Source organism: Meriones unguiculatus, chromosome 11, assembly GCF_030254825.1.
Source record: "Meriones unguiculatus strain TT.TT164.6M chromosome 11, Bangor_MerUng_6.1, whole genome shotgun sequence".
NCBI classification, from domain to species: Eukaryota; Metazoa; Chordata; class Mammalia; order Rodentia; family Muridae; genus Meriones; species Meriones unguiculatus.
Window position 1 is genome coordinate 37,317,475 of NC_083359.1, and position 26,654 is coordinate 37,344,128.

Here is a 26,654-nt window from a genome sequence, read left to right on the forward strand (position 1 = left end):
TAGAATTGGGTTTGGCTATTCCCCAGATTTGGGACCTGGGAGAGGCCCATCTTTCCCCTGAGCCTGAGTCCCCTGGTACTGCTACACAAATTCAGGAGCACCTCAGTTATTGGTAAAAACATCGCATCTTTAAAGGCCCTAGAGCCAGTTCACAGAGCATTGGTTTAGTAAACTCTGATCCTAGGTACCTAGTATGTATTGGCTTCTTATCTGTAAGAAACCATCCAGACTCTGGGAAGGAGGCTCCATGAGTGACCCTAAGAGCCCCATTTGCTGGGAGCCCAGCAGGTGGCAGCATTGGCCCCTTGTTAGCTCACAGGCACTTGTGCTCAAAGAAATGTTTTGTCGATTTTGCGGGATTTTTTTCCCCCAGCCTCCAGGCAAGTGTTCCACCTTGAGCTACACCCCCCAAGTCCTTACAGAGTTTCACGCCATTGGTGGTGAGGAACCAGGTTTAGAAGCTGATGTCTCCTGGAGGATTTCCTGCCCGCTAATCCCACAGGCCAGTGCTTCCTGCGCTCCTCCTAGCAAGGCTGCCAGGTCCGGCCCTGTGGGAAGAAGCAGAGGAAGCCTCAGCCCGGATACCCCTCCTCCTGCCGCCCGGCCTGCCGCTCTGCAGCCCAGCTGAGGCTCCCTCACCTTCTCCGCCCCCTCCCTCCCTCCCCCCCGCTCCATCCCTCCCTCTATCCCTTCCTTTCTTCCTCCTCTCTCATTCAACTCCTGTGTGTATCACATCTGTTGGGCACAGGTTTTTTTTTCCCAGGCCAGGGTAAATGGTATAAGGAGTGTCGTCTGGAGCCCTCAAACAAAAGCAGAAAAACAGGCAATAATAAAGAAGAGAAGGTGTTTCAGACCCTGGCAAGCATCTGTGGTGGTATGGCAGGGTGACCGCCAGGAGACAGGGAAGAGGCAGGCAAGTGGCCAAGCAGAGGTGCAATTCTCAAAGGCTCTTGGGCGATGTAGTGGGGGTGCAAGGAAGCTGGTGCCACGCTTTTCCAAGGTGCAGATTAAAGGGTACATCAGCTTGCTGCAAGCCACACAGCCACAAACATGGATGAGCACTTATTGAGTTCTCAGAGGAGGAAACTAGAACCCTGAGCCAAAGCAGGGGCATTGAGGTACCAGGAGGAGAAAGGAAAGACGGTGATACTGAGTGCTTACTCAGACTGTGCTGAGTCCCAGCTCTGCTGGGCTGTAGATGTCGCCTTATGTTGATCAGGTGATGAAATGGGGGGGGGGGGCGGCAGTCTGAGAAGGAGGCTACCTGCCTAAGGTCACAGTCAGGGAGTAGCAGACCCGAGGCTTGAACCTGAGGCTTCCCCATGGAGGTTGCTAGCGCCCTGTGTCCCAGTAACCTCAGCACCAACAGAAGGGCCTCTCTGTCCTTGGGGTCCTGTAGGCCATCTTGCTGAAGATCCTTAGGATCTCTTGAGGTCACCCAGCAGGTCCTGGTCTCATCCCGCTGGGCCTCCACTCTGCTCTAGCAATGCCCGCCCCTCCCCCCATCCCCGGACACTGCCACTGCCACCACAGCCTAATGCCTCTCCCTGGATGGCTCCGCTCCATGGCTAACACCTAATGTCCCCACATGACGCCTGCCTCGGCCACCAGACTGCACCGGAACCCCCGTGGCAGTCTCCAGCTTCATGAATCCACCCTCTACTCTGCCCTGCGCCCCACGCTGATAACCCTTACCATTTCCTATCCAGAACTGAGCACTGTGTGTACAGAGAAAGGGCTCCATGAATAGGCGACCTTTACTTGAGTCTGTGTCAGTCCCTTGACTTACAGGAAGAAGGTCAGAGAAAAGATGGCAGCGGTGACCTAGGCCAAGTCCTCCAGTGTGGGCCATCTGGGTCACAGGTAGGGTCAGTGTTGAGGACCAGGCCTCAGCAGTCCTGGTGATGTCTTGTGTGCACAGAATAGTGATGAGTGAACCCCAGGACGTGACCTGGAACGTCTCCTAGGGTGTAGGGAGGGAGGAGTCCCCAGAGCTCTGAGCAAGATGGCAGCGTGTGTGAGGGTCTGACTCAGCCAGGAACGATTGGGGAGCGTGGGAAACTGGTCGCAGACACCATCCTTGCGTAAGCAAGGCTTGGGCGCAGCCCAGAGGACTGTCACTTGTGTGCCATCTCGAGCCTCCCTGTGGTCCTCGAAGCAGGTGTAGCTGAGGAAGCTGACACTTCCAGAAGGACAGGCACTCCTCCAAGAGTCCTTAGCCTGAAAACGGCAGAGCTCAGTCGGGGGACCAGATCAAGATGACCCAGTGACCTGGTCTTTGCTTAGTAACAAGCACTCACAGGTGATCCAGGATAAGTCGGCGAGACCGGAGCCCCTGAGAAGTCAGAGGCTTGGAGTGCGGGCCCTGCGGAGCCAACATCATAGGAGTATTCAGGTACATACTCTAGGACTGGCCGTCTGCGCAGCCCACAGAGGCCAGGGACCTTCCCAGCCACAATGTGACATTCCAGGCTGCTCACTGTGACCTTTCAGCAGGTTCCATCTTAGGCTGTGACTTGGCCCTGGAGTTTCTCCATCCTCTGCCCTTTGCAGACCTCTTCCAGCCTTGTGACCCCCAAACCTTGCCTGCTCCCTTTCCCCATATCCCCAAGCTGACAGTTTCCTGAACGACACGACTAAGAGCTACACATCTTTAGCCAGGCCGTGCCTTCTGTTGTTCTTCAGGGATGACTCCCAGAAGGCAATCTGTGGTTTTGTGGCCTCTGATGACCCACCCATTGGGAGATGAAGGACACCCCACTATGCCTGGACCCCCGGCTCTGCCAAGCTCCGCTCTCTGTGGGTAGTCTTGCTTTCCGCCAGGCTATCGAAGCAGCCTCACTGGAAGCTCCTTAGTCGTCCTCAGCCAGACAGTACGTCAGGGTCTGGCTCTGCCTCTCCCTCACCTGGGTGTCTACCGGGCTAGCAGCATCAGGCTGCCGTCTCTGCCTTTGTTTGTGCAGGGAGGGAAGGAACACTTTGTAATTTGCCACGCGTTCTGCCATGGCGTTCTTTGACTGACTGGTTGGGCAGCAGGGACGTTCTAGAGAAAAAGAAAGGCCAGCACGTGCAGCACAGGCGGCAGAATGGCAGGGGGGACATCCCCAGCGCAAAGCCTAGGAAATGTATAGGTAGCCGCACAGAGCGGATGATTCCAGGGGAAAGGCGCCGGTTCTGGACTCCAGAAAGCTGGGGGTGACAGAATGCAGCACCTGTGAGGAAGAGAAAGCCTCCCTCCACACCTCCCCAGCTCACACACCAACAGGGTGTGTGTTCTGCTGGGTATGAACGCCGAGAGTGGGCAGCCTCACCCCAGAGGTCCCCCACACACACCCTTAGCACCCACATAGCACGTGGCTCCTGTCCTGCCTGGTAGGAGACAGATCCCGGCGTCCATATAACAGGCCACTGGGCAGCTTCTCTGATTGGACAGGGTTTATTTTTTATCATATGACTACCCCCCCCAACCAAACTAATGTCTGTAATATTGATTTGGACAATTTTAGGTCGCATGATCACCCCTCACCAAGGCCCGGTCGCTGGTTCCAGCCAGCAGAGCTCAAGCCTCCCAGCGGTGGTGTTGACATTACAGCTTCCTATAGGCCTGCGAGCTGTGGGGGAGGGGTAGAGGCTGGAAGGTCCCAGAGCTGCAATTCCTGTGTTTTTAACTCTGTTCCTGCCTCCAAGATGTCACCGGGGGCAGGACGCTTAACATCCCCGAGCTCAGGGTCACACCAAGAACACCATGTTTCTACCAGAGCGCCTATGAGGACTTTACAGTATCACACCTAAGACCTCAGGGGGGCCTCTAGTCCCACCCTTTGGGTTCCTGTGGTTCCAAGGCTAGCCTACAATCCTCTCGCCAGGGAGCAGTGGTCCACCTGTGTGAAGAGGCAGGAGAAACGTTGGTATAAAGGACATTGTTCCACCTGTGGAAGAGGCAGGAGAGCAGGCTATCCCAGCGAGGCCACTGAGGCAAGAAGGGCGTTTCACCCACCCTGCCGTACTCAGCAGCACACTAGTCCCCATATTCAGTCCCTGATCCAACAAAGACCCCCACATACCCAGAGTTCCTGCTCAGCTCCTTTTTTGACTGGGCCTCAGCATACCCCTCTGCAAAATGGCCGGTTCCGTTTCAGGCCAAGACACAGGCTCTGGAGCCAAGCATTCAAAATGTATCCCAACTGGGCGATTTGAGACCATTTGATCTCTCTGTGTTTCCTGCATCATGAGGTTGTTGTAGAAATCCAAGTGAGTCAAGTATGTGTCAGGGATGTGGCAGCCGGAGGGGAAGTTCTCTGAGGGGGTTGATGCCAGGCACAGTGTCGTTGCTGAAGCTCAGCTGGCATCAGAGGGCTTTGCTAACCTTTGCCGCTACATCTGAGAGGCACTTGCTTCAGATTTGACCTTTGTTGTTAATTTGGTCAGTGAAGCAAATGAACCTCAAAACGAAGTGTTATGTCCCCACCCAGTGGAAAACTGAAATCACATTCCATCCGTGGAAGTTGCCAAAAAAATGTTAGGCTGAAGAGATGGCTCAGTGGTTAGGATACTTATTGCTCTTGCAGAGATGAGCCAGGTTCAATGGCCAGCACTCATGTGGTAGCTCACTACCATCCTTAACTCCTGCTCCAGAAGAGGTCTGACATGCTCTTCAGAACTCCACAGGCACCAGGCTTGCCCATGATCACATATCAAGTGATCAAGGGGTGCAAATGAAACACCCCTGGTAAAAATAAATCTTAAATTAGTGAGTACAGCTAGCACTCAGGCCCTCTACTGACACGAATTAATGTGTCTCTATAAGGATCCAGTTGAGGTGGGTGGTGGCGGCACATGCCTTTAATCCCAGCACTCAGGAAGCAGAGGCAGGCTGACCTCTGTGAGTTGGAAGCCAGAACAAATTCCAGGATAGCCAGGGCTACACAGAGAAATCCTGTCTCAAAACAAACAAACAAACAAACAAACAAAACAAAACAAAAAACCAAAACCAAACAAACAAAAGAATCTTGTTAAGCTGTATCTCAGTTTTAACAGATAGGGAAACTGAGACATACCAACCTTAAGTAAATTACAGCAGCATCATCTTAACTGTAACAATGCTATGTCTTCTGTGTGGATATTATTGACTTCCAATTAATGTGCCAGTGGCCTTGTCTCTTCATTAAAATGTATCATACCCCAGGGACTGGGGGTATAAGCTCAATTGGTGGAGTGCCTGCCCAGGATGCATAAGGCCCTGGGTTTGATCTCCAATGCCACACGAACTGGGAGTTGAAACACATAGCTGAAATTTCCACACTTGGGAGTGAAGGCAGGAGGATTAGGAGTTCGAGGTCAGACTCTACTACATAAGGAGACCAAGGCCAGCCTGGTCTGTCTACACAGTGGGAGATCAGCAACCATAAAGGGGCATTAAAGTTACAGTCTTAACAGCCTGAGCCTTTGTCCTTGAACTTGTCCGGGGACAGGAGGAGACTTCTCCCAAGAAAGAATGGATTGCTCGATGTGGGGTAATTTACCACTCTTTAATGAAGAGGCTCAGGTCAAAATGTCTCTGCTTGTGCACAGCCTACACGGTGGGATCTTGAAGCAGAAGCAGCCCCCTAGACAGACCAGCAGCACTTCTGTCCCCTCCCCCACCTTTAGCACAAGGTGAGCAGTAGTTCTCAACCTCTCTAAAGCTGTTGCCCTTTAGAACAGTTCCTCATGTTGTGGTGACTCCCCCCCCACCAGCCATGAAATTATTTCATTGCTACTTCACAACTGTAATTTCACCACTGTTATGAATCACATTGTAAATACTTTTGGAAGCAGAGATCTGTCTCACGGTCCATGACCCACAGGTTGAGAAGCGCTGATGTTGATGGAGGTGGGGGCCAGGAGAGTGTCAAACCCGATCAGCAAGAACCATGTCCGCTGGGCACAGTGATGCACACCTGTAATCCCAGCACTCGGGAGGCAGAGGCAGGCGGATCTCTGTGAGTTCGAGGCCAGCCTGATATACACATCGAGTCCAGAGTAGCCAAGGCTACACAGAGAAACCCTGTCTCAAAAAACCAAAAAGGAAACAAACAAACAAACAAAAAAACCAACTACAAAAACAGGCCATGTCCTGTGCTGCACACACCCATGCGTCACTGTGCCCTGAGACTCTGTCTGAAGAGACGCATTTGGAGGAGGAGTGTCAGAGTCTGCTGAGGCAGGCTAAACTGACCGTCACTGCCAGGATAAGCCTTCCATCTCAGTAAAGAAGCACGCGAGAAAAATCCAGGAAAAGGAAAAATTTAGCCATCTCTTGTTGGTTTGCGCCTGTGCTGAGGTTCCCACCATGGTCCATGTGGGAGCGTGTGATGGAGCAAGCCGCACAAAGGTAGAAAGTGCAGAAAGAGCAAGTGAGAGAACAAGGACCCACAGTCCTCCTTAAGAACATGACCTTGGTGGCCTTAGACCTCCCACTAAGCCCTACCTCCCACAGGTTCTACAACCTATCATAGTGCCAGGCTGAGAACCAAACCTGGCTCCATGGTCACATATTCAGACCATAACCCGGCGATGTGCTCAAACGGGCAATGGTGGTTCACCTGGCCTGTCGCTGACCAATGCATGCAGCTGACTACAACAGCCGCCATGACACTGCGACTGATGATGCTACAGACACATGTCCTATTGGCACAGCCTGACAACACACACGCGCATACACACACACACACACACACACACACACACCAGTCTAAAAGCAACAGAACCAGAAATAAAGCCTGGGAGCTCATGACTTAAACATCATCTTCACATGTGTGAAGATTCCCTCCTGGCTCTATCTGCAACAGTGCCACCAAGCCTATACAAGAGCCGGACCTGGCTCTCTAGATGCCATTTACCCAATACAACAAATAAGCCCATGGGGACAAGGGAGTTCTACAGCTGAGGCAGAAAGGCACGAGAGGGACACAGGCCCCATCCAGGAGGCCACTCCTCCCTGACAGCCTGAGCCTGGACCCAGAAATGCAGCTGAGCATGAATAGAAGCAGCAATGCAATGTGTTAAAAGTGTAAAGCTGAGCAGATGGCTCAGTGGTTAAAAGCACTGGCTGCTCTTCCAGAGGTCCTGAGTTCAATTCCCAGCAACCATATGGTGGCTCACAACTATCTGTAATGGGATCTGATGCTCTCTTATGGCATGAAGGCATATACGCCCACAGAACATTCATACATAAATAAACTTTAAAAAAAAGTGTGGAGCTGGCAAGATGGCACAGTGGGTAAAGATCTTACCATGTAAGCATGAAGACCTGAGTTCAAATCCCCAAGCCCCTGTAAAAGCTGGGTCTGGGGGCTGGAGAGATGGCTCAGAGGTTAAGAGCACTGGCTGCTCTTCCAGAGGTTCTGAGTTCAATTCCCAGCAACCACATGGTGGCTCACAACCATCTATAATAAGATATAGTGTCTTCTTCTGGTCTGCAGGTGTACATGCAGATAGAACATTGTATATATAATAAATAAAATATTTTTAAAAAGCGGAGTCTGTAATCCCAGTGTCCCTACAAGATGGGGGATGGAACAAGAACGTCCCTGGAAGCTGGTGGGCTAGGTAGCCTGGCGCGTGCAACATGGAACAAGCAAGAAGAGCCTGTATAAACAAGGTGGGAGTCAAGGAGATGGACACCTGGGCTGTCCCCCGACTTTCACACACACCTGCACTCACACACATGAACACACACACACAAATTTTAACTCATGAAGTCACTCTGATCAAGACAAAACAGAAGGAAGAAGGACAGAAGAGGAGAAAGTTCTTCTTTGCAAAAAAGTGCTAAAAATGTTTGGGGAAATTGAAAACGCACAGTTATCATCATGGAATCAACTCTCTTGCCCCCAGTGGGTGCCGGATGCCGTCAGGTCAGGGTCATGGTTAGAACACAGCCATCCGGATCTCTACGAGCTCTGGAAACACATGGAGGCATCCTCACTTCACAGTGGAAAAAGCAGGCTGGTCCAGCCTGACCCAGAGCTCGGGCTGTGAGCCACCAGGACCTCTTTCATCCCAAAGGCAGAAGCTGTCCAAGCCAGACTGAAGGCCACGCTACCCACAGTGTGTCTGTGTCCTACGGAAATGTCAAGACTGGGAGACAGGCTGGTTAAGGAAGACACTGCTATAGGCTACAGAGAGAGAAGATATGTGATGGGTGAAAGCTGTCTGACCCCAGCCTGGGCCCGGTGCCAGAGGGGGCGTGTATGAAAGACCGTCACGCTGTGTGGATGGAAGCATCACACTGTGATTGGGGAGAGGACACTGAAGTAAGGAGTGGTGAGCAGGCATCATGTCCGCAATTGTTCTCAAATGCTTGTGAAATACGTGTCCTGAGCCTTCTTCCACCGGGAAGCAGTTAGACACCAAGATCCGGGTCTGGGAGGTGGCCTGCCAGGCAAGCATGTGGGCCAGGCAGGCATAGAAGCCAGGCAGCTGGTAGTTGCCTGTAATCCCAGCACTCAGGGCAGAGACGGAAAATCCAGCAAGCTCTGAGAAGGGCAACCAAAACCACAGTGGACCATGACAAAGGAAGACATCCAATGCCAGCTTTGGGCTTACACACACACATGTACATGGATGTAGAGCTACCCCACACACATACACAAGTGCCGGAATACATGTGAACATACACACACATATACCTAAACCACACACATACAAAGAGACCAAGATCTGGGCATACATATGATCATACATACATACATACATAAAGACAGACAGACATCAGAGACAGACACATATGGACAGAGATGAAGAGATAAAGAGACACGGAGAAAGACCAAGACAGAGACACAGAGGAAGAGACATAGATGTACACACAGAAAGACAGACACAGAGAAATGGAGAGAGAAACAGACAGACAGACAGAGGGAGAGACATAGACAGAAGCAGCGACAAGGGGAGACAGAGGTAGAGATAAGCGATACAAGCAGAGGGCTGCCTTGAGGAGGGCTTCTTGAGCGGTCACTGTTGTCACTTTGATGTGGGAACGATTAACTCCCTTGCCTCTACCCACTGCGTACCTGCCGCACCTCTAGCTATAACAATCCAAATGCTCTGGGCATGTCCTGGAGGGACCCAGCTGAGTACCAGATTCTAGGCGAAGGGCAGAGGCTATCAACTGAGCCTTGCAGCTTTTAAGATTAAACAAAATAAAAATGTGAGGATCACTCCACCCCACAGGAAGTGGTTCTGAGTAATGAGTATAGTTGACAGAAGGGGGCTCCTCCCCCAGTGAGTTGAGCTTGCCTGCGGCTACCTAGGGGGTTGTGGGGCATGCCGAACGGCAGCCATGTTTGTTGGTGTTGGGCAAGTTGGCAACACCTGTGTCTACACCTGTGCTCAATTAATGGACCACTGCTTGGAATATGTCACCAGCTGACATGCCAACGCCAAGAGTCAACCAGTATGGGGAAGAAAACAGAAGGCCAGCCCTGAAGGGCAGTGTGGGGAAGGTAGACTAGGTCTAAACGGAGAAGTGGCAAGGCAGTTCAGAGCCAGGGACCATAGCATGGCACAGAGGGTGACAGAGCTCACCTGGGAAACTAGGCGCTCTTTAAATACCAGGTCCAGTTAGATGGTGTTTCAGCACAGATGAGCAGAGATGAGAGCATAGCCAGCTCGTGTCTGGAAAAACCATTTAGGCAGAGAGAGCAGCCAGTGGGGAGTGTCACAGCAGAACCTTACCAGCACTGCCGGGATGGGTTGGGAGTAGGGGATGGCCTAAGAGAATAAGCAAGGGTCCATGGCAGGAGGTAAAACAGGAATTCTACTGGGCAAGCATTTCTACCAGAAGCCACACGGTACATCTCCCCACCCCCACCCCGACTGTGACTGAGACAGAGAAGGGGCACTGAGGGGACACTGGGAAGTGGCTCCTGCACCGTGATGGCTCTGAGCAGCGCTGACTCGGGGGAGACAGAAATAGCTGATTTGGATAACATTTGAAAACCAGGTGCGCTAGCTAGTTTTATGTCAACTTGCCTCAAGCTACAGTGATCTGAACTGAGGGAACCTCAGGTGAGAAAATACTTCCATAGGATCTGGCTGTAAGGCCCTTTCTTAATTAGTGATTGATGGAGGGCCCAGCCTATTGTGGGTGGGGTCATACCTGGGCTGGTGGTCCTGGGTTCTATACAAAAGCAGGAGGAGTAAGCCAGTAAGCAGCATCCCTCCATGAGTTCTGCATCAGCTCCTGCCTCCATGTTCCAGCCCAGCTTCAGTTCCTGCCCTGACTTCCTTCAGTGATGACCAGTGCTGTGGAGGAGTTAGCCAAATAAACCCTTTCCTCCCCAACTTGCTTTTTGGTCGTGGTGTTTCGTCACAGCAATAGACACCCTAATGAAGACGCTAAGCCAGCTAACCCCCCTGACAGATCACATTTACATGTGAGACACGAGCATCAAGGATGCCCCTGACATCCCCATCTAGCTACCCAGAGCTGCCAGCTGTTTTCAGAGAGGGAAACCGAGGCCAAGATAGTGAAGTATCCTGCCTGCCGTCACACACCACTTGCTAAACTGAATCCAGAACTCTGGCTTTGGAACCTCCTAGCTCCTTTATCGGCTCCCTAGTCTAATTTGTGTCTTCGCTTGTTTGGTTTTGTTTGTGACAGGATCTCACTATACAGCCCAGGCTAGCCTAGGGCTCAGAGACCCATCCTCCTGCCTCGGCCTCCTAAGTGCTAGGATGACAGACTGCCGCTACACTCAACCTTACTGAACGTTGAAAGCAATGTTTGTAGGGACTGACCGGAAGAGCCGCAGCCGGCCCCCTGACCTGCTGCCGGTTTCTGTGCCAGGAGGAAAGCGTGGGTGTGGAACATTCGGACCTGGGCTTACACAGTGCCCATTGCCCTCCAGTCCACCAGCCCTGGAAGCTCACACAAGAGTCAGGGGAGATGACAGAACCCAGGCTGGTTCCGTGTGGCCCATCCACTCCTATTAGCCACCTTTTGAGGCCAGAGTTGACATCCCTATCGCACTGATAAGGGGCCCACAGCCCAAAGACAGGCAAGCTAGGATGTGAAGCAGACTACCACAGCCCTGGGGCCTGAGTATGAACCGTCATCCTGCCCCGGACAGACCCTAAGGACAGAACGGACAGCAGCACTCAGGAGCCCTCACCTCAGAAGTGTCTCTCCCTCCCGCCGTGGCCTGGTCACCTTAGTGTTTTACTTGGCAGTGTTGGTTTCACCAGGTCGGACGCTTCCCTCCGTATCCCAGGGATGGGGACAGTACCTCGGGATGTCTGACACAGATCTGCTCCCTCGCCCCCATCCAGCTTGGAACGCTGTTGCCATGGAGAGACATCAACAGGCCTGCGCAACGTTTGGGCAACACAAACTGGAAGATTGCTCTTCTTCCCGGAGCCCAGGCCCAGACATGCCAGGGTGTGGGCTGGGGGTGGGGCAGGGAAATTCTGGGCCACCACATGACAGTCCCAGACTAGAGAAAAGCCGGCCAGCTCCCCTGCACCCTCTAGCACAGAGACTTTTCTCTGTGTCAACAGCAGTGAACACTACTGATTCATAGCTAGGGAAACTGAGGCCAACGTTCTGGCCTCTGTCACGGGTCTCTGCTAAGCCCAACAAATGGCTGGGTGTCCCATCTGCAGCTCTTTTCCCACGGAAAACCTAAAGGTTCCTCATTGACTTCACCCTCATGCCTTGTTCAGGTCCCTAGCCCGGCCGGTCACTAGCAGTGAGGTCCTGCCTCTCTGATCATCAGCTGTTCTGGCATCTGTAAAGTGTTGGGGTGGGGGTGGGGGTGACCGTTGCTTCTTTACCAGCTCTATGGGTACAAGTGGGGTTAGGGAGCAGCATGTTTTTTAACCAGGCTCCCAGGGGATTCTGGGGTATGCATGGGTTTGGGCATCATTTTACAACATTCACCAAACCATGCTACTTCCCTGCCTTAAAGTCTTCCATGGATCCCCATTGCCTTCTGGATAAAGTCCTAGAGTCCTGGTGAGGCTTGTCATCTCTAGTCTATTTTTTCTACTTTTGTGCATTAATATGTTTCAGTACACACATACACACACACGCACACACAAAACACCAGCATGTTAATTTATGAGAGCACCTCACCAAGTATGTTAGATAATAAAGTAGTTTCCCTTTAACAACTGAGAAACTCAGACTTCTGAGGCTCTGTCCCCAGGAGTTGGACAGAAACCAGCCCAAGCATTTTGCACAGGTGATTTCATTCCTTCTTCACAATCCCCGAGGTAGATGTGTGTCTGTCCTCCCTGGAGAATGGGCCGCACAGAAGTTCAGTGGATTGAGGCTCCATGAAGCAACTTGCCTGATCACACAGCCTGAATGAGGCCAACCTTTGAACCCCTGATTGTCAGAGCACAAAGTCTGCCCCGGCTGCCGGCCTGGAAGAGTGCCAGGCAAGAGGTTCAACAGGCGTGCATGCATCGGAGCCCTGTCTGAAGGGAAAACAGACTGACAGCTGACATCACACAGGAATAGAGCTGAAGGCCTCCAACACCTGTCAGGGCCCTTAAGCTTCACCCAGGAAGCAGTGAGAATCCCAAGATTGAACACAGAACAGCGGGCCCACCTTAGAGTTCCTGATTCTGTTGGGCTCGAGCAGAGCGCTGGGGTGACATCAGTGCTAGTGATGTGGGGACCATACTTTGAGAACTGTCACTGAGGAAGGAACGCGCAGTGGTGGGGAGCAGGGTTGGGTACACAGGCTGAGGGCAGTAAGGGCTACCACAGAGTCAGGAGGCTGGAGGCCAAGGACCTCTTGTTCTGTCTTCAATGAGCTGCACTGACTCAGCCAAATGGTCCTGAGTCCATGGGACAGACTGTATTGTTATGAGCCCCTCGCCCCTGTTTGGGACAGCTTGCCCTCACTCTCCGTCCCCAGAGCAGACTCCATCAAGCCTGACAGGAAAGGGGTTGTCAGGACAAGGCCAGGGTCCTATTCCTGGCAATCCCCTGCCCCAGAGGCTGTATCAGAAGTGGCTATATTCCCTCTGGGTCCAAGTTCTCAGAGGTCTTGTCCCAACACCCCATTAGAAGGTTCCACCCTGGAAAGTACCCTTCCCTGTATCCTTCAGAGATGAAGGGACAGCGCTTCTGGACCAGGGGAACCTTCCAGTGAAGGAGGGGACTTCAGCCTCTGCAGACCACAAAAAGCTCCACACAGCTGTCCCAGAGGTTCTGTCTCTCAGGGGCAAACCGACAGAAGTCTCAAGATGGCCTAAAGCCCAGAAGATCATCTCTGGCAACTGTGGCTAGACTTCCCCAAATGGCCCAGAGCCCAGGATGGCCTAGCCTCAGTTTCCACCTAGCCAAATATCTCCATTTCCCTCCCTCCCCTCTTCTTCCCTCCGTTCCTCTATTTCTCCCTCCATGCCTCCCTTCCTCTCTCTCCCTTACCCTTCCTCCCTCCTTCTTTCTCTCAGAACTTACACTTTACAAGAAAGAGCAGCACTTCACACATTGTATATATAATTGGTTTATATATTTCACAAACAAGTTATAAAACTATTTCAAAACTAAGGAGAAAGAAGACTGAAGAGGAGGTTTGTGGTGAAGAGAGAGTTGCCGGGGACGGCCTCTCTAAGGCAGTGACCTCTGGCTAATGACCTGGAAGGAAGGTACTGGACCTGGCAGCACTTTGGGAAGGGCAGACAGGGATTGGGTGCAGAGGCAGGGATGTGGGCGGGGAAGCCTGAGAGGGTGACCCAGGGGCAAAGGGAGGCTGGAGAGCCCAGAGTCCCAGCAGGTGGAGGCAGTGGGGAGGGGAGAGCCGAGAGTCAGGGCAGCTCATAGTTTGGGGCTGAGGGCTAAAGTGAGGGATAGTAAGGCTGTGGTAGGAAGGATGGAAGGGAGAAGCTCTGGGGGAGCAAGACCAAGAGGCAAGTGTGCATTCCAGGTAGACAGAGCACCGGAGCCCGGAAGCAAGACCCAGCCCTGCTCTGGGGCAGATCCCAAGGCAGCAGAGCAGCTCCTTGTGAGTGTGAGGCAGGGAATTCTGGGTCAAGCGATGCATGTCCCTCTAAGGAGTCGCCTCCTGGAGCAGCCTCTCTCTCTTATGAAGTCACTTCTTATTGCAACCATGACTGTTTCTTTAACGTTTTTACTCTGAAAGTGTTTGCTGCGAGCCAAGTACCAAGTCCATTTCTGTGCCCTAGTGGCAAGGGATAGTCAGGTTACTAAGTACCAAGTCTGTTTCCGTATGCTAGTGACAAAGGTCGGTCGGTTATCGAGTACAAAGTCCATTTCCATACAGCACTGGTGACAAGGATGGTCAGTTGCCATTCACTTCTTTCCAAGAGAAGAGAGGTGGTATTGTGCCCGAGGTCACACAGCTGAGAATTTTGGACCCGGGCAGTCTGGCCTCAGAGTCTATGAGTCTGACCACCACACACCAGTGTCTGATCAGTCACACACACTCACACCACAATTCATTTGGAGAAATAAAGTGGTGGTGAGGGATCCACACCCAGCCTCATTTTACCTACAGGTCTGAATTCTATCACCATCTAGCTAAGCAGGAGCCAGCACAATGAGGAGGGGCCTAGGAAACTGGCCAGGCCCAACACGCAGCACCTGGAGAGCATGGGGCTGTACTTGGCACACAGAATGTCATGGCTACCCTTGAACCATGAGCCCTCTGAAGAGTCACCCTGCTCTTCCAGACTTCCTCTCTACCTCCCTATAGTGGAGACGATGACATCGCCCCTGGGAAGCACAGTCCCTAAAGAGATACCGCATAGATTCTCCACTGTCACTTGACATAGCAGAACCAGTCCCTGACTTAGAACCTGTGCAGTGGTGGGCAGCCCTACGTGCCTCCTGCCCCTGCTCACACATCTGCGCCTCCGGTCATTCATGCCCAGGCCAGAAAACAGCCCAGTACTGGGCTTGGCCCACCCCCTAGAAGCCTTGTTGACACTGGCTTTACCATTGCTCAGCAGGCCACCCAAGACGGACAGTAGGTTAAGGGTAACTTCCTCCAGGAAGAAAGTATGTTCCAAAGCTGCTTCCCCCTGCGGAGTCCCAGCCCCCTCTCAGCATTAAGCATCCATAGACAACTGCATCTCCTAGAGAAACGGGTGACATAGCAGCATGTGGCAGCTCCTGCCTCCAGTTAGTCGTGTTTAGATTTGTTTTTACAAAGTCTCCCCATTGGAGACGACTACTATCAAACCATAAGGAAGCTAGCTCCTGGCTTTGTTTATTTGAAGGTTGTTTGCGTTTGCTTTTGCTTTATTTTCTTGAGACAGGGCCTCACTGTGTAGCCCTGGCTGGCCAGGATCTCACTATGTAGACCAGGATGGTCTTGAACTCGAGTCCTGCCTGCCTCTGCCTCCTGAGTGCTAGGCTTAAAGGTGTGTGTCCCCACACCTGGCCTCAAAATACCTTAGTTTTAACATTGAAAAGCAAAAGTAATTATATAAGTTTGCACACACACACGTAATCTAGGTGGGACAGAACATGACTTGTGACTCAGAATCACACACATGTATGTACAGCACCTGTATTCAAATAAGAAATCATGAGTAAGCGGGAATGACACAGATAGGCTCTCTGGTTGTCCTTGAGCCATCCAAAGACAAGGCTCTGCTGATTCTCTTGGCAGACTGTCCTGAGAGACTGTGAGGCCCTCTGTGTCCCTGTATGAGGAGTGGACATTGGGTAGAGGACATACATGTTTCGGAATGGGTACATAGACACTGCCTTTAAACATGAAGATGCCAAGATAACTGGGAGCAGAGAGCATGCTGGGAGTAGCTGAGGGACGAGCCCCACATGTGTGTTAACACAAAACCGCATTCTGATACAGGACCCCCCAAGGCTGTCTCTGATGCCCAAGGTACCCTGCCCTGAGTAGCAGGTGACAGTGTGGTCTGCCTGCAAGGTCAAGGTGGATAGAACAACATTATTATTCATCTCTGAACTTTAGGGTCCCAGCCTAGAGTTGGACTGAACTCAGGAGGGCTGTAGACTATGGGAAATACCTCAATGCGAAAGGGCAGTGGACACGAGGCTTTTTACTCTAGAAGTAAGCCCTCAATATATAAAAGAGAGAAGGAGACCCCAAAAGCCAGCCTTAGAAGTCCAAGGTGCCCCTGAAAGACACAGTATCTTCCCATGATCACTTCTGTCCTGAGGACGAGAGACATGACGTATGAGGTGCTCAAGAAGGCAGTGCCCGGGGTAAGAGGAGAGGCTGTCATTGCTTTCTTCTGTGTCACAGCACAAGGGTTTCAAGCCTGTTTTCCCCTCTAGACTGAGTTCCTGATGTGTAGGGTGAGTGGGGCTTCTCCATCTGTGTCTAGGACACCCAAACAGCCTCTAAGTACCTGCTGAGGCTTCCTGAACTTATTGGATAAGTGGGTGAGTGAGCAAGCAAGTGACTGAGTGAATGAGTGAGTGAGTGAATGAATGAGTGAATGAATGAATGAATGAATGAATGAGATATTTGCTGTCACATTTCCACCCCTGGATCTTTTTCACTGAGGACACGAGAATGAGATAGAATTTGGGCCTTTGTTCACTGAGCTTCCGGCGTGTTCCAGGCCCAGCTGTTGCTATCATCAAGATCACATATTCCAGCAGAACTATGCAGGTATTTTAATCTTCTCTGCATGGTACATACTTTGACTTGGGGGCGTTATTTTTCCCTTTAAGAGAAACTTGAGTGTTGACTCTACTCCTAGGTGTGCAGCCAAAAGAAACGAGAACACGAAACCACATGAAGACTTGAACACGAATGATCATGGCAGCATGATTCATCAGAGCCCAAGTGGAAACAGCCCAGAGGCAGCAGAGGACAGAGCAGGAACAAAGAGTGTGTGGCAGATAGCCACCTAATAGAATATTATTATTGTACTATAATAATATTTAATATTTAATGCAATATTAATAGCATTCGATACATGCTATGGCATATGCGAACCTTGAGTGAGATATAGGAAACCCACCCCCAAAGGCCACATATTATTTCTGTGAAATGTCCAGAATAGGCAAACCAAAGAGAGAGGGGGAAGGTAGATTCCAACAGTCTAAGGCCAAAGAGGGACGTGGGCAGGGGTGGAGAAAGGGGAGAGAAGTGAGCAGTAACAAGCAGCCATGTATAGCTATGAGGAAAACCACAAAATCTTGCATTTTACGGGGGCAAATCATATGGCATGTGAAATTCTCAACGAAGCTATTATAAAACCCAAAAGATAGAAATTAGAAAATTCCCCTTTTCAGACACACACACACACACACACACGCAGAGAAGCTGGTTTCACAATCCAGTGGTGGCTCTGGTTTGCCAGCGGCATTTTTATTTTTCAACGGTCTTGAGCACATTCTGCGAGGCAGCTTTTCTCAAGACTCATGTTGTACCCCGGAGGCCCCATATTGCTGGCCGCTGCCTGTCCGCAGTCTGGATGACCTTGCTCTTACCCATGCCCACTGCTGCCCCCCTCAGCTCCCCTTCAAAGCGAGCTCCAAATGCCTGGACTGCCTCTGGAACCTGGTGACGCCGGGCTGTTGTGGTGTGTTTGGGCACAGAGGCCTTTGCTGCCAGCGTTGCCAGGCGCGGAGGGTGACTAAGCCAGCCAGTTGTGCTCAGGTTTCTGTGCCGACCCACGAGCAGGGGGAGCCGAGGCTGTGCAGCTGCCTGGGGACAGGCTTGTTTCTGTCCAGTTATGAACGCTATACTGGGACCAGGCCTTAACACTTGTGCCCAGCAAGCCCCTTCAGCCACTGATGGGAGCCGGGGGCTTCCAATGACATAGAAGTCCCCAAAAGAGTTCTTGGGAAGATAGGATTAAAAAAATAATAATAACAGTAAGCATCAAAGTGACTGTCACAGCCTGCTGGCTGTACCCGTGGGTCCCACACACATGGGCCCAGCCAACTGTAGATCAAAAATAGAGAATTTTAAGATTGTGTCTGAGTCGAGCACAGTGGTGCATAACTACAATAGCAGCGCTGGGGAGGTGGAGGCAGGAGGATGACAAGTTGGAGGCCAGCTTGGGCTACAAGGGTGAGAGAGGCTGCCTCCAAAGATTATTATGTCTATACTGAACACACACCTTCTTACCATCACTCTGTAAATAATCCAGTACTGTATACGGTGGCTGTCACACGTGTGTGCAGTGTTCGCTGTGGTGTGTTTTGTAGAGCTAGCTTGAGGAACATAGCTCAGGCTCTATGCACACGTGAAGCCTTATGGGTGGACCTGATGTCTGTCTGTAGAGTCCTGGGATGATTCTCCTGCCCCCATCCCCAGGACCTCTGAATTTAGAACTTCCAGCCTAGCTAGGGGCTGGTGAGAGGGTGGCCCCCCGGAAGGGGGCTTGGAAAATGGCCATCCATGTGTCAGTGAAGGTGACCAGCTAGAGGCAAGGAAGACCACCAGAGCAGAGCAGGCTTGGGGTCGGTCTCTGGGAAGCATCTGAAGAGCAGGCTGGGTGCTTATTAACGTCTGTGTAACAGAAGCCTTAGGGGGTCACAGGTGGGCAGCAGGATCTGGCCTAGCATCTATTTCTGAGAGCCTCTGGCTGCTGGATGGAAATAGATGAGGGGAAGAGGAATGTCGGCCATCCTTTTTCGGCAACAGCCCCCCCGCCCCCCTCCCCCCTGGCTCGCAGGAAAGTCCCTCTCATGACAGAGGACTTACAACACTATTGTCACTTGACATTTAAATTTAAATCGGGCACTAATCATTTCAGTCTGGTTTACCTATGTAATTTGAAGCTTAAGGAAATAAACCCCAGGGGCTGGAGAGATGGCTCAGCAAATGACCTGTTGCTCCTGCAAAGGACCAGCACCCACATGGCAGTTCACAGTCATCTGGTGGATTGGACACACTCTTCTGGCCTCTGTTGGCACCAGGCATACATGTGGCGCACATACATGCATGCAGACAAAATAAACACATGAAAGCAAACAAACAAATTGCTTTTTTAAAGTAGGAACAGAAAGAAATGATCAGAATTTAATTAACAATTCCTTTTGCTTTTTGTTGTTGTTCACATTAGTATAAAATGTAACTAATGTAAAACATTTGAGACAGGTTGGTGGAACTAGAATTTAGTCTGGAGGCAGAGGCAGGCAGATCTCTAAGTTTAAGGCCAGCGTGGTCTACAGAGTGAGTTCCAGGCTGGCCATGCCTGCATAGCGAGGCCTTGTTTCTAAATACCAAAACTAAATAAAATAATGATGATGATAAAAAGTTTTGAAATGAATGCAGACCTAAGACTACAGAGGAACAGGGAAGTATAAATTACAAAAATTTACCAGAAGCACATGGGTTTGTTGTGGTTTGTCTATTTGTTTTCCTTTTTGTTTTGTTTTGTTTTGTTTTTTAGCAAATACTCATTTTTAAAATTTTACCCAAAATCCATTTCAAAGCCCCTCATGTGGGTCTGGAGAGCATCTGCCTGGTCACTGACCACACTTCCTCTTGTCCTAGTTTGTTTTCTGTTGCTGTGACAAACTCCATTACCAAAAGCAGCTTTGAGAAGGAATGGCTTGTTGCATCTTATAGTTTCCAGTCCATCAAGGCAGGACACTGGAGGTAGGAACTAAAGCAGAAGCCACGGAGAGATGCTGCTCACTGGCTTGCTCCTCGGACTTGCTCAGCCTGCTTTCTTATAAAAACCAGGGCCATCTGCCCAGGGGTGTCACTGCTCACAGTGGGCTGGGCCCTCCCCCATCAATCTTTAATCAAGAAAATGCCCCCACAGAATCGCTTACCAGGCAATCTGATGGAGGGGTTTTTTTTTTTGTTTGTTTTTGTTTTTTGTTTTTCCAATCATGGTTTGTCTTTCCAGATGACCCCAGCTTGTGTCCAGTTGTCAACAAACTAATCAACACACCTCTGGAAGGTTCAGTTGCTTAAATGATATAGGAATAAAGCCAACACAGATGACAAGTGCTTAAAACAGCCTCCACAAAGACTGTGGAGCCATGCCAGTCAAACAGCCTGGGGTTAGTTCCTCTAAGCTTTCCTGAGCACCTACCATGTTCTGGGCCTCGGTAAAGGCTGGCGTTCCAGGGATAGACATAAATAGTCTATTTGGGGGGTTAATTATTTAGCTGGGGAGACAGACAAGCTTCCAGGAGTCACAACTTGGTATAAAGGGGTGCCTTAGAAGGCTGTTGCAAAGGGTGTAGATGGCCCAAAGGAAGGACGCTTAGTTCTGCTTAAGGCAAAATCAAGTCCAGCCTCTAGAGAAGGTGCTGCTTAATCTGGGTGTTGGTGGATGAATGGGAGTTTTCCAGACAAACATTAGAACATCCAAGCAGAAAGACCAGCAGGGGACAAAGGGTAGAGGCTTGAATCGGCAGCTGTCAGAACATCCAGTACAAGCTTGACCAGAAGGAGCTTTCTCTAGGCGTTGCCTTTACTTCAGACACCTTAGCCTGTGCTGGCATTGAGGCCAGGTCCCATCTCCTGGTTCTCAGGTGCTGGCTATAGATGCTGGGTAGACTGAACACCAACTTCTGCAGTCCATCGATGGAGCGAGCCTGCAGCTTCTTGCCGGCAAAGGGGGCCCAGGCTTCTCCTATGTGTAACACATCCCTGGAGAGGTAAAGGGGAGAAAGGGAACAAGGCCAGGTACAGACTAACAAGAGGTACTCAGCGCCTGTCTCCATGGCCCTGCCCCACCCAACTGGCCTGTGGGAAGGACCCACCCAGCTGTCACCGGAGCAGACCAACCAGGCCAGCGTGTCCTTGCCCGGCCCCTTCATGCCCCATGCACACCCAGCGAGCTCTTTGAGGTAGACTGGCTAAGCCTGACCTGCTCACAGTGGAGGAGATGTATGCCCAGGGATCCGTATTCATCCTTGACAAGAACCCTTCCATCAGATCGTATATCAGCCCTTTTGTCCTCAGGATCACTGGGCCAGCTGGGATGTCCCCACAGGCAGGCCCCAGAGCCCCATCCTCCTTGCTGTACACAGGTGTGTGTGTTGCGGGTTTAAGAGTCTCCAGTATCCCCACCTTGCTAGCCACCAGCCAACCTCATACCTCCCAAGTTCCTCACACCCATCATAGGGGACCCCTGAGGTCCTGGAGACCTTGCCTAGGTCACCCCTTTGCCTTCAGCAGGCGTTTCTCTCTTCCTCTCACCTGACCCCTGTCTCGTGAACTCTTACTAAGCCTGCCAGGCCCTGCTCAGCTGCCTTCTCCTCTAAGAAGTCCTCCCTGATTCTCAGCCCAGCAATCAGCCCTGTCATCCTGGACCACAGGTGCCTCTAAGTCACACTGACTGAGAGCCACACAGAGGCAGAAGACAGACTCAACCCTGACATCCTTAGCACCCCTGAGTAACTGTTTAACAAGTGAACGAAAGAAAGTTGTATCAACCAACCAACTGCTTTACTGCCCTTCCCTAGAGCAGTGATGCAGTCAAGAGTGGAACAAAAAGCCTTGTATGCCGAAGTGTGAATGACACCCTCTAGAGGAGGGGACAGAACCATCCAGACCATCAGTGTACCTACTGGGTGGTGGAACTTGAAGGACACAGGCTTTGGGCCCAGACTCACTCAGCATCAACCTTAGTTTTGCAACTGCCCAGCTATGCACCCTGAGGGAAGTAACCACCTCTCTGATCCCCTGTACTAAGAGGAGAACAGGTCCCCACCCCCTAACACTGAGGCAATAGGAAATGCCTAGCATAGCACAGGCTTAAATAGCTCTTCATTCACTTCCCTGGACATCAGGAATTCTCGCCGATCTCCCCTGACATCCAGTTGTGTTCACATCCGCACTTCTACTTAAGAGCCTAGGCCGAGGTCTTTCCTGACTGGCTGTGAACCCTTGCTGTCCCTGTTCCCAGGACCAGTTCCAACCAATTCACGGTGCCGCCGTGCCTGTAGGAACATCCCTCAGAGGCGCCTACACACGAGTGGGAGAGTCCACACTGAAGCATGGCAGGTGGAGCCAAGCCCGTCAGAAGCAGCAGGGCCCCGCTCCGCTGAACCCCAGGAGCAGGAGCCAGCGGAGCACAGCCGCTCCGGATCAGGACACACTCCGTGTCCCCGCAGCAGGTGCGTTTTGTTTATGCCGTTTCCCAGACAGCAGAATCCAGCAGCCCCGGCCAAGAGTTCTAATTTTAAACAGCGGGCTCTGGGCGGGCAGAATTAAAGGTCAGCTCCTGAAGGGATGCTCACACGCTTAAAAAAAGATGACCCTCATTGCAAAACAGACACGGCACCTCTGTATTACGGGTTACGCCGCCTGACATGGCAAAAACACAGCCGTCAGGACCACCTCGAAGGCAATGGCCATGGCTGGTCCCCTTCTACCCGAAGCTGGGGGTCTCCAAACTGCTGAACTTCGAGAATCCCACTGGGGGCCCCAGTTCAAAGCATACGGGCAGACCCCAGACAGGAGATTCACATGGCTCCATTCACGTGTCCTGACGGTTTTCATCGGTTGGGCTTGTTTCTGTCGAAGTCCTCATCGGGTCCCTTGCTGTGTGAACCAGTACCTCACTCTAGTTCCTTCCGGTAGGCCCACATCTGATGCCTGCTGACCACGGCACATCTTCATGGCGGTGGCTCCTGCCTAGGGTTGGGAAAGGGAAGGGTCTGATGGATTCGGGTGTGATATGGCAAACCCCTACCTGAGGGGTTAGTAGAATGAGCCCTGTGCTTATTCACACTTTTGTACTTCTAAGCAGGACGGAGTCTAACAGGACTCCCCTCGCCCTCTAGTCATGTGTAGGTATAGTTTACACACCAACAGTCACAATGACTTAGGGTCCTCTTTATTTGTTGGCACACCCCTGTCTCTGGGCAGGGTACCAGCTTTTCAACCGGCAGACCAGGGCACACGGCCAGAACTCTGTGTGTCCTGGACCCCGCCTTCGCCCCAACCACAGTCCCTCAGCCCAGCGCCCCCCTTCCGCCACCCCACCCCCGCTTCAGGCCGGTGACTCTATTGTTCTACCGCTTCCGACCACCGAGGCCCGGTGGGAACTGGAGGCGCCCGCCCTTCCTGCCCGCGGCAGTGCCCTCGGGAGGACCCGTGTTCCAGTGCTGGGCCGCTCGGCCAGCCGGCTGCTGGACTGCCACTGCCTGCCCCAATTTGCCCTCTGCGGCCCAGGATACAGAAAGCCACCTGCCAGGGCAACCTCAGGACAAATCCAGTCTGGATTTCACAGCCAGGTGCTCTCCATCCCAAAGACGCACCCACAACACCTTTGAGCAGCAAGCTGGTCAGATGGGTACTTGGCCTTGGTACGAAGTGCCTGAATCCAGACTTTCCTAGGATGGAGGGCATTGTTTTTCCATAGGGAAGAATGAGGCTCAGGTAACAAGCTCTGCGCTCCTTTTTGCCTCAGTTTCCCTGTAACATGGGGACTATAATGACACCTACACCAGTTGTGACCATCAGAGAAAACACACATCATTATTTGCTCTTCTAAAATAACGTCTAAGACCAAGAATGACTGAAAGAGAACCAGCCCATCCCTACAGGGCTTCCTGGTTGTGGATCTTTGATCCTAAACCCAGGACAGTCCTGGCACACCAGTGACATGGTTTCCATCGCCACACCGATCTGGTAAAGCCCAGGCAGGAGGAGGCTCCGGTTTTATGCTCAGAGCTATGGTTTCTCCCAGAAGTCCTTGGGCCCTTGGTCCTGGTCTCTGCATGGTGTCCTTGCTTAGCCACAGGGGGACCAGACGTGCTTAACATAAAAAAAAGTTTCCACATCCTTCAGGGCAATCTTTTGATGCCAGAAATAGTCATCAGGATTTGGGAGTTAGCGCAGGCCACTAAAAATAGCTCCATTGCCCCCTGGAAGGCCTGAGCCATGCGGGCCCCAGATGGCCCTACACCTAATGAGGTGCCTGTCTCCAGCCAGCACCTTAAATGAACAAGAGCTCTGCTGGGCTAGCTGGCTGGGCACCCACAGCTCCACACTGTTTCCTCAGACATGCACTTCTCCCCACTCAGGAGAGCAGGACACAGTCACAGGGGTTCACGCCCAGACAGTCACAGAGCAGCCTTCCCCCGCTTGCCTATCTGCACCACCACAGACCTTAACACACTTCCGTCCACACATAACAGCCACGGACACACAACCACGCCGCCTGTCTTAGAGCTGAACTCTCGCTCTCCCGGCTACATTCCCAAGGCGGTCGGTGTCTCGACCTTTGCCCTTCCTCTGTTTCTACCTGGCCTCCAAGAAGACGGGCTGATTAATCAATAACTAACCTTATTTTTCATGCATGTTTGTGAGTGCCTGTGTACGTTTATGTAGACCGTTTGCATGTGAGTGCTCTCAGATGCCAGAAGAAGGGTAGAGCCCAGGCAGTTGTGAGCTATCTAACACGGCTGCTGGGCATCTATCCTAGGTCTCTTCTGCAAGAACAGTAAACGCTCTTAACTGCTGAGCCGTTTATCTCTCCAGCCCCATGGCCTGTTTCATTTGTTTTCTGGCATCCAGGATTGAACCTAAAACTCCAAATTTGCTAAGCAAGCACTCTACCACTAACCTGTGTCCCCAGCTCTCTCTTTTTCCATGTTTATTTTGAAACAGAGACTCACTAATTTATCTATGCTGCCCAGAACGGTGACTCCAGAGCTCCGGGTCCCCTAAACCTTGTGCCGGCTTTGGTCAGCAGGTGCTGCCTGGGGAGGGTTACAGCTGAGAAGATGCAGTTCAGGTTCCCATCGAGCTGGAGTCAGAGCCCTTCAGCTCCCCAGGCAGGGCAGAGCAGGGCAGCCTGGTCTCTAAGTGGAAAGGGCAGAGGGTGCGTGTCTTGTGTGCATTCATGCCAATCTACAGAAGTGAACACTAACATGAACTGTGGCTGTTGGCTCTCGGCCCCCAGCAGACCCACCGCTCTGCCGGATGCTGATGGTGACAGGCTCTCTGGGCCTTGGGATAGATGGGAGCCCCTTGCACCCTCGGCTGCTTTACTCTGAAACTAGAAGCACGCTAAAAGTCAAGTCCATAAAATTATGTTTAAAGATCCCACTAATACAAAAGAGATAAATCTAAACCATTGCATTGACTGAAACAGCCAAGCATGGTGGAAAGATAATAGAAAACACTAGTTGGCTAAGTGGGGAGGGAAGGGAGCAGAGAATGACCCTTTTATGTATAAACACGGTCTGTATTTTAAACATGCTGGCAGGAATAATACATTCTTTCTTTCTCAGACTTCAAAAATATGTAAAACTAAGGCCTGGAAAGATGATGACTCAGTGGCTAAGAGTACTTACTGCTCTTGCGGGAGGACCCGAGTTCTGCTCCCACATCCATCTCAGGAGGCTCAGGCCCACCTGTGATCCAGCTGCAGGGAGATGGGACACCTGTGGACACCTGCAATTGCACCCCCACCCACCCCCACACACAGTTATGAGCCACTTTTATTAAAAGTAATAAAGCCAGGTGTGCTGATGCATGCCTTTAATCTCAGCACTCAGGAGGCAGAGGCCAGTGTCTACAAAGGGAGTTCCAGGACAGCCAGGGCTACACAGAGAAACCCTGTCTCAAAAAAAAAAACCAAAATCTTAAAAATCTGTAAAACTCTATAAATTTGTCAACACTCATTAAACTGCAAAGCTGACATTAGATGTGTTTGTTGAGATCAATTTTATTTCACTAGGAGGGGGCCCCACCAGGACTTACGACAACAGTCAGAAGCGTGATGCTCTAACATGCTTTTCTTACAGGCAGACTGATCCCAGAGCCCACCTTGATTTTGTGCTCTGGCGGAAGATACGGTGCCCTCAAGGCGGAGGCAAAGGCCTTGGCTGCTCACAACACAGTGCATGGTGGGTGCTCTGCTTTCCTTCATGTTCTCTAGAACCCATTCTTCGTGGGGCCAGTGCAGAAAGCCAGGGGGAGGCTGCTGAGTCTCTACTGCAGCTGAGGTACAAAACGGAGCCCTTACCTGCTGCTGCATCTGTCCAGGGCAGCCGTGTATGCCATCCACCAGCCAGCTGCCGTGTTGCTGTCATGGCTGCATACGCTGTATGTGGAGGAAGGCAGTGCTAAGCGATTCTAGCTTCAGAACAGGGCCACCATTGTTTCAGGACAGGCTGCGTGCAGATGGAGGTTGGTGTTGCCTCAGAGCAGACAGTCTTCTCGTCCAAAAGTTAACCATAACAAGCCCCAGCTGTGACCTTAGCGTGCCACCGTCCTGCTGCAGCATTTCACACTTCAGTGAGCAGCCTGAGTGAGCCACGGCATCCCACACACACAACCAGTCCCTAGAGGAAACAACTCACATCCCAAAACTCAGTCCTCAACAAAATAATATGCCTCACACATGCTGGAGACACCGTCACAGGCTTCTTGGAGGTAGAAGGGTGGACACTTACAGGCACATAAGGTAGACACGGTTCAGAGCTAGAGAGATGGTTCTGTGGTTGGAGGCACTTGCTGCTCAGTCATGAAGAGCCTTGGAGTTTGGATCCCAGAACCCACATCAAGAGGCTCACAAGCGACCCAACACCCACCTTCCTCTGGCCTCCACAGGCACCTGGGTTGTTCCCTACCCCCCTCTCTCTCTCACGCACACACACACACACAAATAGAATAATTTTTTAAATTTAGTTCATATAGTGCTCCTACGCGCCACAGCTTCATATACCTTGAGGAGGAGAAAGGCCACAGAATACATGTGCA

The 26,654-nt window shown here is 51.6% G+C and overlaps 1 long non-coding RNA gene across 1 annotated transcript; it reads right to left on the reverse strand.

Annotated features, from left to right (window-relative positions):
- Positions 1–16,978: 16,978 nt before the first annotated feature.
- Positions 16,979–26,451, reverse strand: LOC110547810 (uncharacterized). The gene is made up of 3 exons (XR_002476366.2): positions 25,918–26,451; positions 25,244–25,343; positions 16,979–22,574 (listed from the first exon to the last, which is right to left on the reverse strand). It is a non-coding gene; the product is annotated as an uncharacterized LOC110547810 (long non-coding RNA).
- Between the last annotated feature and the right edge of the window lie 203 nt (positions 26,452–26,654).